The sequence below is a fragment of the Prionailurus bengalensis genome, chromosome A2 (genome assembly GCF_016509475.1).
Source record: "Prionailurus bengalensis isolate Pbe53 chromosome A2, Fcat_Pben_1.1_paternal_pri, whole genome shotgun sequence".
Classification (NCBI taxonomy): Eukaryota; Metazoa; Chordata; class Mammalia; order Carnivora; family Felidae; genus Prionailurus; species Prionailurus bengalensis.
Genome location: NC_057348.1, coordinates 151,946,627 through 151,958,624, shown reverse-complemented (window position 1 = coordinate 151,958,624; position 11,998 = coordinate 151,946,627).

Below are 11,998 nucleotides of genomic sequence, written 5' to 3'. Positions count from 1 at the left end.
TGTAATATTCCATTGTGTATATAAACCACAATTTCTTTATCCATTCATCAGTTGATGGACATTTAGGCTCTTTCCATAATTTGGCTATTGTTGAGAGTGCTGCTATGAACATTGGGGTACAAGTGGCCCTATGCATCAGTGCTCCTGTATCCCTTGGATAAATTCCTAGCAGTGCTATTGCTGGGTCATAGGGTAGGTCTATTTTTAATTTTCTGAGGAACCTCCACACTGCTTTCCAGCCTACGGGTTATTTTTGATCTTTCCTTTTTTCTTTTGCAACCGCCATGATTTCCCGGCTGGATCGTCCCCACCAGCATTCCTGCTATTACGTTGACTCCTTCTCTTCCATCTGCTCAATGCAGCCAGCGCGAGGCCTTCAAAACGGAAATCCAATATGCGGTGCCTCCTGGCTGACCACCTATCCAGGAATGCCTGTGACAGTAAAATGAAGCCTAACTTCCATAGGGATGGTGGCAAGGTTATCCATGGACCTGACCCACACTCATCTTCTCAGACGTGTTTGCTACACCCTCTTTCGAAGCATGCGACGTGACAGGAAAAATGGCAAATTTATAACAAGTGGTCAGAGGTATTGGCTCAGTTCTGATTACTCTTCAACATATGTACAGAAACTGAAAGGGAGATCCACGTCTGTATGTATCTAGGCATTGGCTTCTCCCTTTACCTTTTATTTCCTCGTCTGGATTTCCACTGAAATTTCTACCAGTGTCAGTCCCAACTGACCCGATCCAAATACAACCCGATTAGTCAGCAAGGTCACAGGAGTGCTAGGAAATTAACTTCTTACAGCAATCACTATTCATCTACAGTGTGAAAGAGTGCAGACTTCATGCTGGAGTACGTTATGGCGCGATTCGGAAATGAGAACAAGTTGGGATTAAATGAGGTCGTTCCCAATTATTTTCATTTGCAATGTTCTAGGCCTCTCTTCACGTATACTGAGCCTAATTCTTAGAAAGTAAGTTGTTTCCAAACCTCTGAAACTGAAAGTGAAGAAGTTACACACCATGAACACTGTGGTTTCAAGAGAAGGCCTCAGAACACGCTGGATGTGAATGGATGCTGAGAGCCAACTACTCAGAAAGGAGCTGATTGGGGCACTCGAGTCCCACTAAATAATTCAGAATCCCTAATGGAAATCAAATCCAGTGTTTCCCCAGTGGAGACACAGCCTTCTCGGTTACCCGGTATCCAGCTAGCTCCTCAAGAGCTTTCGAAACAACAATAAAGTAAGAGGTAAAAAATATTTTAATGGCGTTCATATTCTCCTGGGTGCCTTCTTGGCCTGAAGTTCCCAACTTCCTGACAGCTGCTGCCATGGTGAAGAGACAGGGAGAGAAAGAGAAAGAAATCAATATTTAAATCTCAAACAGCGAGAAAGTTCAATGAAGGGTGCCAGTATTAACTGGTTTGTGTATGTGTTCGGCCTTTCAAAAGCCCCCCATCTTAAGAGGAGACGAGGTATTCTAAGTAAACAACTCATTAAGAATCACACAGCAACACGTTTAATTTAGGGAAGAATATTCATGTGAGGCTTTGTCTAGAAATTTCAATAGTAGAATGAACTGTTGCATACAGTAATGTCTCCCTCTCTCTCTCCCTCTCTCTCTCTCTCTCTCTCCCTTTCTCCTCTCTCTCTCTCTCTCTCTCAAAACAGGAAGAGAATGTTGATTTCCCAGTCTTGGCCACCAACACCACGCCTTCTCACTATAAGCATTGAGATGAATGCATTGGTGTCTCCAAAAGCACTAAGCAATCTTCAAGAGAGCACCGCTTTCTAAATAAAAAGCTTTATTATTATTGGGTAGAAATGTTAGAGAGAAAGTTGGAGCTCTTATCAAAGGCTGTTGGTGCCCCGGCATTTGCTGTCAGCTCTGAAAAGGTGGCTGTGAAATTCATTGTATCCAATCCTGGTTGGCTTGGGGCCCAGCATACAGTGGGATTTCTGGCCAATGGCCCCGTACAGTGGGACGGCTGGCGCCCAGCCCAGGGATTAGAGAGCTTTCATTTCTTTGTCTCATTGATATTAGTCACAGAATCTCCCTTTTCATGCACAACCCAAGCCCGTGCGGGGGTGCGGGGGGAGAGGGCAGAAGCAGAAATCGCTGTGGACTCTGAGCTCTGGTACCCCTAGGAGTAAGAAGAAAATTTCCATTTCCAACCCGGCAATGCAACATCTGCATCTGTTTCGTTATGCACATTTAGCAGGAAATGGATGGTCTGGTATGTCCTTGAAAGGAAAATTGCTTTATAGATATAAGACACTGCGGGCTAACCTTGGACAAACAAGGTATTGAGTATCTTAAGGCTTCTTGGGCTTTCTCCCTCTCCAATGAATCAATGACTTCTGAAATTTCATCTCAAGGAGCAATTTTGGTAAACATAATTTGCGGGCACATTTCGTTCAATTTCTAGATATTTGCGTTCACGCCCACATGCGTGTATAGATTTCCTTCGATTCCTTCTTTGCATGTGCGTGCGTGATCATGTATCTGTGTGCAGGCAGTAGTGTATGCTTTGCAGAATCCATCCGTACCAATAGGTCCTGGAGCCACGTTATACTTGAATCTCTCAGAAAATGTTCTGCTGAATTCCAAAGAATAAACTTTGGTCTCAAATAATAATAATCTTGTCTTAAATATTCATATGCAATGGAAACTGAAAGTCATTTCCAAAATAAAACTAGGACTATGAATTGCTAAACAGCAACTGATCTTAAAATAAACCCACAGAGTCCCAACATATCATAACAAAATGACTCAGGCTCACATCTCTTTGCCTGATCCCCCTAAAAAAACCTTTTGATATAAGAAAGGAAGTATCAAAGTCTTCAGGAAGATCTAAACTGAGTACATGTGCATAGGCTAAGCTCCTTTTCATTATATTACAGAACTGTCATTAGTGAGAAATTAATCTCAGATATAAAATATGTATATTTTCTGGAACTGGCTGAGTGGCAGAGGGAGTGAGTGAAGGGTGGGGAGAGAGGGCATATAAATGCCTCTGTGAAAAGCTGTCACCCTCCTCTCTCCTTATTAGCCTATTAAACTTCTGCCCCCCTCCCAGCTATAAAGTAGTAATAATGACATTCACTCTTACAGGGTTCCTGATGTGTATCAAATGAGAAAATATATGTGGAAGGTTTCATAAAACTTACATTATTCGAAGCGGGGTAGGGTTGCATGGCACTTGAAGATGGCAATACTTAAGGGCTGAAATGAAAAGAAAGTTGGGGGTGGGGAGAAAGGATGCATGGCTCAGTCAGTTAAGCATCTCACGGGTTCGTGAGTTCGAGCCTCAGGTCTGTGCAGACAGCTCAGAGCCTGAAACCTGCTTCAGAGTCTCTGCCTCCCTCTCTCTCTCTCTGCCTCTCCCCCCTTCCCCTTTCTCTCTCTCAAAAATAAATAAACTTTTTTTTTTTTAAATGCAAGAAAGATGGATCTTGTTCCAGTGAGTTAGGGCTTTCAAATTCCTAAAATTACAATAAAATGTCTAACCCCATACTCACAGTAGCAGGAATCTTAAAGATTCCTGGTCCTATTGTATTTTAAAGAAAATCAAGGTCAAAAGCCATTAGTGATTTATCCAAAGTCAGAAACTAACCAGCAGCAGATGAAGGGAGTCTCACTCTGTACTTTTCAACCCCATACTCTTGCGTCCGCATTCCTTACCAATGACAACTAGCTGGTTTTGCTGTTGTTGTTGTTATTGTTGTTTTGATAAAGGGACTATGACCCCTGAGAGAGGTGGTGATGGGGCAGCTCAGTGTGGCTGTGTAATTCTGGAAAGGCTTCGTGGCGTAGGAGGAACGTGACAGAAGGGTAGGGTATAGGTAAATGCAGAGCCGGGAAGACCTTATCGGTGCAGAAACTAGCAAGAACCAATGAGGCACGAAGTGGAACGTTTTACGCAGGGGTCACTGAGCACAGCTCCCTGGCTACACTAGAAAGAATTCATTGGAGACCAGAAGAAAGGAAGTGCATTATCAAAGGCCAAATTTTAGATGATGCCCTTCAGATAAATTTTACACGATTCCGTAAGTCTCGGTTCTTGGATGAGAGATTGACGAGATGACGTGTTCTTAGTAGATTTTTCCTTCATTTAGGCGGCCTCCATGCTTTATACATCAGCCTTCCTAAGGATTACCGTGTCACCGTGTCCGTCTGTTTTAGAAGCCCCTGTGTCTCTGTTGTGTCTACAACAAACGCTCATTCCAGATCTGCCACACGTGAGCCTCACTCCAGCTTCGGGTGGCTCCCCTACCTTTGCTGTTCAGTCAAAGGTGTCCATGAACTATCCCCCGTGTTCTTGCTGGACTTTGTGGGCTCCGCCCGCTGGAATCACTGCCATCTCTGACGCTACCCATCACTCTCTTTCAAAACCATCCTTCAAAACCCAGTATAAATCCTTCCATTTCTATGAAGTGTTCTTTCGTAACCTTTGATGTGGATCCTTTTCCCTCTGAGCCGAGAAAACCACCTTTTACTGTAAACTCTGATGTTTTTATCAGTCATGCTGTACGCTTCATCTCTTTGGCGACAGGAGGCACGTCTTCAGTGCGGCACTGCCTTTTTATACCCCACACCACCAATGCCGCCAATGTCTCCCTGAAGCGGGATCTCCAGGGGTGGGCTGGTTGGCCATCCATACACCGCAGACATCCTTCCGGTTAACTATCCACTGAATGTCTATTAACAACAGCAGTTAGCCATCCACCGTAGGAAATGGGCAAAGAAAGATGGCTTTCTTAAAATAAAGGAGCTAATGGGGCGTCTGAGTGGCTCAGGTGGTTAAGCGTCCGACTCTTGATTTTGGCTCTGGTCATGATCCCACGGTTCCTGGGATCAAGCCCCGCATCAGGCTCTGCACTATGTGGAGCCTGCTTGGGATTCTCTCCTTCTCTGTCTGCCCCTCCCTCCCTCCCTCTCTCTTTCTCTCAAAATTAAGCAAATAAAAACTTTTAAAAATAATAAAAAATTAAAAAAAATAAAGGAGTTTACTTTTGAAAGTCTTAAGATACAGCTTGTTTTTATATGCGTCGACTCCTAATTTAATGCACTGTCTGGCCCAGAATTTAGTGTGGTGATTTTAAAGTAACAAATGTAACAAATGTTAATGTAACAAATGATTGTATGGTGTTTATTAATTAGCGAGTAATGTTCTGAACATGTTAAAATCTTAAAGTTTCTTAGCAAACTTGTAAGGTGGGCACTGTTATTATCCTCACTTCACAAATGGTAAACCGAGGCCCAGAGCGGTCAAGTAACTCACCAAAGGTCACACAGCCAGTAAGTGAAAGAGCTAAGCTTTGAAAACAGGCAATCGTACTGGAGCCAATGCGGTTAAACACTATGCCACGCTATCTCTTTATTTTGTTTTATAAATAAACTCTATTGAGGTACATCCAATGATTTTAGTCATATACAATAAAAAATACCCATGTAAGGCATACAGTTCGATGATTCTTGACAAATGTATATTTCTGTGTAATCACCATGTCAGTAGAATATCTCGTGGTTCTCCCCAGCTCTCCAACCTCAACTTTTTTGTCAATGTAGATTCTTTTTCTATAATGTCATATAATGGAATCACCCAGCATGTGCTCACAAGTGTCTGTTTGTTTGGCTCAGTGTAATGTCTTTGCAGTTAGTCTATGTTGTTGCAGGTTTCGACATTTATTCTTTTATTTCTTTTTAAAAAAAAATTTTTTTTTTCAACGTTTATTTATTTTTGGGACAGAGAGAGACAGAGCATGAACGGGGGAGGGGCAGAGAGAGAGGGAGACACAGAATCGGAAACAGGCTCCAGGCTCTGAGCCATCAGCCCAGAGCCCGACGCGGGGCTCGAACTCCCGGACCGCGAGATCGTGACCTGGCTGAAGTCGGACGCTTAACCGACTGCGCCACCCAGGCGCCCCTATTCTTTTATTTCTGAATAATGTCTCAGTGAATGGGATCTCTCAGAGTTTCTCAACACATTCATCAGTTGACGGATTTCCAGTTTGGGGCTATTCTAGATAAGGACGCTATATGGACATTTAGGTGCACAAAAGTGTGTGGGACACATATCTGCATTCAACTTGAGTACATACCCCAACAGGGAGAAGCCTGGATAGATGGTAGATGTAGGTTGAGTTATGAGCAGCTGCTAAACTATTTTCCAAAGTGGTTGTACCGTTTTATATTATACTCCCACCGATACTTGGGATTGTCAGTCTATTATTATTATTATTATTAGGGAGAGAGAGAGAGAAAGAGCATGAGTGAGGGAAGGACAGAGAGAGAGAGAGAGAGAGAGAGAGAGAGAGAGAGTCTCAAGCAGGTTCCATGCCCAGTGTGGAGTCTGACACAGGGCTCAAACTCGTGAATGGTGGGATCATGACCTGAGCCGAAATCAAGAGTCAGACACTTAACCGACTGAGCCACCCAGGCTCGCCAGGATTGTCAGTCTTTTTAATTTTAGCTCTTTCAGTAGGTATGCGGTGGTATCTCACTGGGTTTTAGTTTGCATTTCCTTGACAAGGAAAATGATGTGAAGAATTTTTTCAGATGCTGATTGGGACTTATGTATTTTTTTGTTTTTTTTGTGAAGTGTCTGTGGAGATCATTTGACCATTTTTTATTTATTTATTTTTATTTTTTAAATGTTTATCTTTGAGGGAGAGAGAGATAGAGTGCGACCAGGGGAGGGGCAGAGAGAGAGGGAGACACAGAATCCGAAGCAGGCTCCAGGCTCTGAGCTGTCAGCACAGAGCCCCATGCAGGGCTTGAACTCATGAGCCATGAGATCATAATCTGAGCTGAAGTCAAAGGCTTAACTGGCTGAGTCACCCAGGTGCCCCTTGACCATTTTTAAAAATTGCACTGACTTCTGATTATTTAGTTACATGAAATCTTTAATATCCTGGATCACAATCTTTGTCAGATATGTGTTTGAGAATATCTGCATTCTCAGGATTGCCTTAGTATTATTTGCAGTGGTAACTTTCAAAGAATAGACTTTTAATTTTTATGAAAGTCGTCGGCATTTTAATAACACTTTGTGCTTTTTATATTTTTTCTAAGAAACCTTTTCCTACCCAAGTTAACAAAGATGTTCTCCTATTATTTTCTCCAAAAATTGTACAGCATTTGCTTTTCCTTTGGGTCCACAATCCATCTTGAGTTTTTTTTTTTCTCTAGAGTGTAGACATTTATTTTTTCCACATGAATATTCAGTTCTTTTGGGACCGTTTGTTGGAATGACGATCCTTTCCCCGTGAAATATGTTCGAGTCTATTTGTAAGTTGACGGTTTTGTTCTCCATTGATCTAGAAGTCTGTCTTTACGCCAGGATTGCACAATAATCTTGATTATTTTAGCCTTTTTCTGGGACTCGATATCAAGCAGTGTGAGTCCTCCATCTTTGTTCTTTATTTAAAAAATGGTTTGCCGGGGCGCCTGGGTGGCTCAGTCGGTTAAGCGTCCGACTTCAGTTCAGGTCACGATCTCGCGGTCCGTGAGTTCCAGCCCCGCGTCGGGCTCTGGGCTGACAGCTCAGAGCCTGGAGCCTGTTTCCGATTTTGTGTGTCCCTCTCTCTCTGCCCCTCCCCCATTCATGCTCTGTCTCTCTCTGTCTCAAAAATAAATAAACTTAAGAAAAAAAAATTTTTTTTAAATGGTTTGCCTACTTGAGATCCTTTGCACGGCCATCGAGATGTTGTTACCAGTCTGTCAACATCAACTGGAAAATCTGTTGGGATTCGGTTTGGCTTACACCGAATCTGTAGATAAAGATGGAGAGAATTTACATCCTAACAGTTTTTAAGTTTCAGATTGATGAACACAATGAATCTCTCCCATTTATTTCTGTGTCCTATAATTTCCATCAGAAATGTTTGGTGTTTTCCAGTGTCTAAGCCTTGGACATGTTTTGTGAAATTTATCTCACTAGTAGTTTATGCTTTTGAGATACATGTGTTAATATTTATTTTTTCCACTGATTAATTGCTAGAATATAGAAATAAAATTGACCTTTATAATTTGAACTTGTATCTAGGTAAGGGCACTTAATAGTTCTAGATGCTTTTCTATGAATTACTGAGAATTGTCTCTCTCTATATATATCATACATATGTGATATATATATATATATACACCTCCTTCCATTATTTTTACTTCTTTTTTTCTGGCCTCATTTTACTGGCTAATATCTCCAGCACAACATCACATAAAAGTGGTAGGAATGGTAATTTTTGCCTTGTTCTGAGTCTTTGATGGAAAGCATTCACTTTCGCGAGAAAGTGTCACATTAGCTAGGGGTTTTCGGCAGACGTGCCTTACCAGAACAAAGATGTTCAGTTATATTCTTAAGTTGCTGAGAATTTTTATCACGAATGGGTGTTGAGTTCTTTCTAGTGCTTTTCCCTATCTAGGTAAATGTGTTCCTTTTGCTCCTCTAATTATTCTGTTAATATAGTGAATTATGTCGTTTGATTTTCACGTGAAAAACCAAACTTGTGTTCCAGGTACAAACATCCAATCTGACCTACAGTCTTCTATTTTTTTTTTACACATTACAGGCATTGATTTGATGATATGGGTTAAGGGCTTCTGCATTTATGTCCCTGAGGGAGATAGGTGGGTAGATTTTATTTTCTTGTAATGGGTGCTCAAACTCTTTTGGGTGTTTCAGGCTTGATTTTCTGGGGGAGTGTGAATGAGGCCCAAGGCCAGCTCCTGAGCTTTGTCACTTTAGAACCTTGATATTTTAGCAGCTCTTGATGAGAAGGGCGAGATTGAGGGGCTTACATTCACAACACTTAGATTCAGAACAGCCTGATTGATCAAGGGTGAATTCATAAAATTTACAGGCATGGCGGGTTGCTTCCCAAATCCGTTCTACCCCTTCCTTTTGCTGGCGTGAGCTGTGTGGCCACGTGACTGGGGTCCCCTGGGGTCTGGGCCTTCTTTGCTTTAAGCCAGATACACCTGAAGCTCCTTGAAACCCTATTGAAAAGCCTTGGTTCACGAATTGAACCGAATTGAACCCACTGTGGAGTCAAAACATGGAAACACCTGGTCCTTGAAGGCTTTGAAACCCTGATTTTACCAACCTGTCTCGTTTGAGGCCAAGTCCCAAAATATTTAAGCCATTCTTAGCTGAGTCTTCTGAAAAACAAAATAGCATAATCCTTACAAAAATGATCAAATAGAGAAGCTGGAATCTAGTCACGGTGATTAAGAAAAAATAAAGTTGTTTTACAAATTACCTTTGGAATAGTTCAGAGACGGGAAGAGAAGTGTGTTAATTTGCCTCTGTCACGCTGCGTGAGCCTGCTGGATTCTGCTTTTGCCTTGTAGGGATCTTGCAGCACCCGGAATGGTGATCAAGAGCCTAAACGTCCTACCAGGCTGGCAAAATCCAAGAGACACTCTGACAAAGTTTTCATCAGGTCCCTTCACATTTTTTTCACTCCGTGCTGATCACACTTCTTGTATTCGTCACCGCAAAATCAGTGGCCTCGTTTTCCAAAACACCCTTAGGATATGTTATAATTTCTATGGCTTTCGATGGTCTTGCATTGGCTAATCGTGTAGCATTCGTGCAGGGGCTCAGTAACTACACCTGGAAGGGCTGGGCACCGGCAGGGAGCAGGGAGGGGCGGGCCTTACCAAGACGCACTGGGGAGCTTCTGGGGGCAGAGGAAGTGTGAAAGGGTGTCAGCGATTAGCCATTCCCCACAAGAGACATGGAGAAGTTCGGACAGTGGATTACCGCAGTAGCCTCCTCTCTGGGGTTTCTGCTTTCTTCCTTACCCACCTGTGGTCTTTTCACCACAGACCATCATAAATCAATCAGATTTTGTCACTCTCAATGGCTTCCCACCTCGCTGAGAGCAAAAGTAGAATTTCTTACGTTAGACCAAGTCGTGCATGATCTGACCCATTACTTGCCTGGCCTGGATGCCTATCTCCACCCACCAGGTTCCTTCCACAGTGGCCTCCTTCCTGGTCCTCTAACGCACGGGGCAAGGGCAAAGACCCCAGGGCCTTTGCACTGACCGGTCCCTTTGCCTGGTGATTCTCATCCCAAATATTTATTTGGCCAACTCCCTGAGTTCTTTTAAGTCTTTGCTCAGATTTCACCCCAGGGAGCCTTTCCTCTTCCAAATTGGCAATTTTATCTTCCTTCATTGTCTTATTTTTTTTTCCACGGCACTTCTCACATCTTTTTAAAATGTAATTAATTAACCAAGTGTGTTTATGTAAACAAAAATGTAAACGAAAGCATAGTAGGAATGTTTATCTGTTCTTGTTCATAGCTCTGTTCACTCAAAAACTTGAGTCTTCAAGGGGCACCCGGGTGGCTCAGTCGGTTGAGCATCCAACTTCAGCTCAGGTCATGGTCTCACAGTTTGTGAGTGTGAGCCCGGCATCGGGCTCTGTGCTGACAGCTCAGAGCCTGGAGCCTGCTTCAGATTCTGTGTCTCCCTCTCTCTCTCTCTGCCCCTCCCCGGCTCGTACTCTGTCTCTCTCTCAAAAATAAATAAACATTTTAAAAAAACTGAAAAAAACCCCAAAACAACCCTTGAGTCTTCAAAGAATGTTGACGAAATGAATAGAATGACTTGAAATCTTGAATCAGCAGACCCAATTGATGCTGTAGGTTGGATGTGGAGTGACCACTTGAGAGAGCACTTGAAAATATCTTATCCTTGAACTTTGGTTACCAAAATGGTATCCTCATATGCTATCAGCTGTCCATTGAAGTGGTCCTTGCTATGGGGTGTGCACCCACCTAAAACACAGGTCAGGCATAAAGTTTGGAAAATATCTTCTCCTTGAACTTGAACTTCATATAATATTCCATTATATGAAACAAAATATGATGGTTAGTAATTCAGTTAGGGTTTCTTAATCTCGGCGTTATTAACATCGTGGGACAAATAATTCTCTGCCGTGGGGGCTGTTCTGTGCACCACAAGGTAATGGCCTCTGCCTCCTAGACACCTGTTGCAACCCCCTGTCCCAAGCTGTGACAACCAAAAATGTCTCCAGACATTGTCAGATATCACCTGGAGGGCAACACTGTTCCTGGTTGAGAACCACTGATGTAAATAATCTTCATATATTTCTAGCTGAATAAAGCATTGCATTTTGGATTCAATTCATGTAATTGTATCCAAATCATGGGCATGTCATGTTCACTGTATCAAGCCTGCAGAGAAGCACTGTCGTAACTGGCAGCAACATGTTACATTTGCAAATGTTTAGATGAAGTTTAGGAAGAAATGGAAAGAGGGATGACCCCTTGTTTAAAGGCCCAGAAACTCTACCTGCCGGAGTGACAGCGAATGTGGAGAAGTCTCTTTCAGAAAAGAGCCTTGGCAAAAATAAACCTAATAAATAACAATGGGCATTCCTTCGAGGTTCACGCAGGTGAAACCACACTAAAACCAACACTGCTACATCACTGGGAAAAGGGAATCCTAAAAGGCAGAGGGGCAACATGAAATCTGTGTGTGGAGGGAAGACAGCTCCTTATTAATTTATTTTGCTTTAGGATGGTGCACGGCCTGTGTATGAAGAGTTTGGTTACAGGGATAAACAGGAGGCTTACATGTGAATCTCTGATGCCTCCCCTTTTGAAAAAAAATAAATAACTGATTAAAAGGTCTACTTGTAGAGATACCTCTTTGTCCCTAGCCGGCGCCTTCATGGGACGTCTGTCCAGGTAGCAGTCAACGTAAGAGCCCAAAGTTTCTAAGAACTACTTGCCACAAAACAATGCTTCTAATTTAGGGGTTTGGTATGGTTCTAAGCAAATGTCCGCATTAAGAGTTATACGAGTCGCTTAGTAGATATTTATCAGATTGAAGGGATGCAACCTGGGAACTGGGGAAGATGGAAGTATATTTTGCCACCATTCGGGGAGGATGCCATCAAACGATGAGCTTCAAGGAAGTAACAGGAGGCAAGAACCGATGAGTACCAGA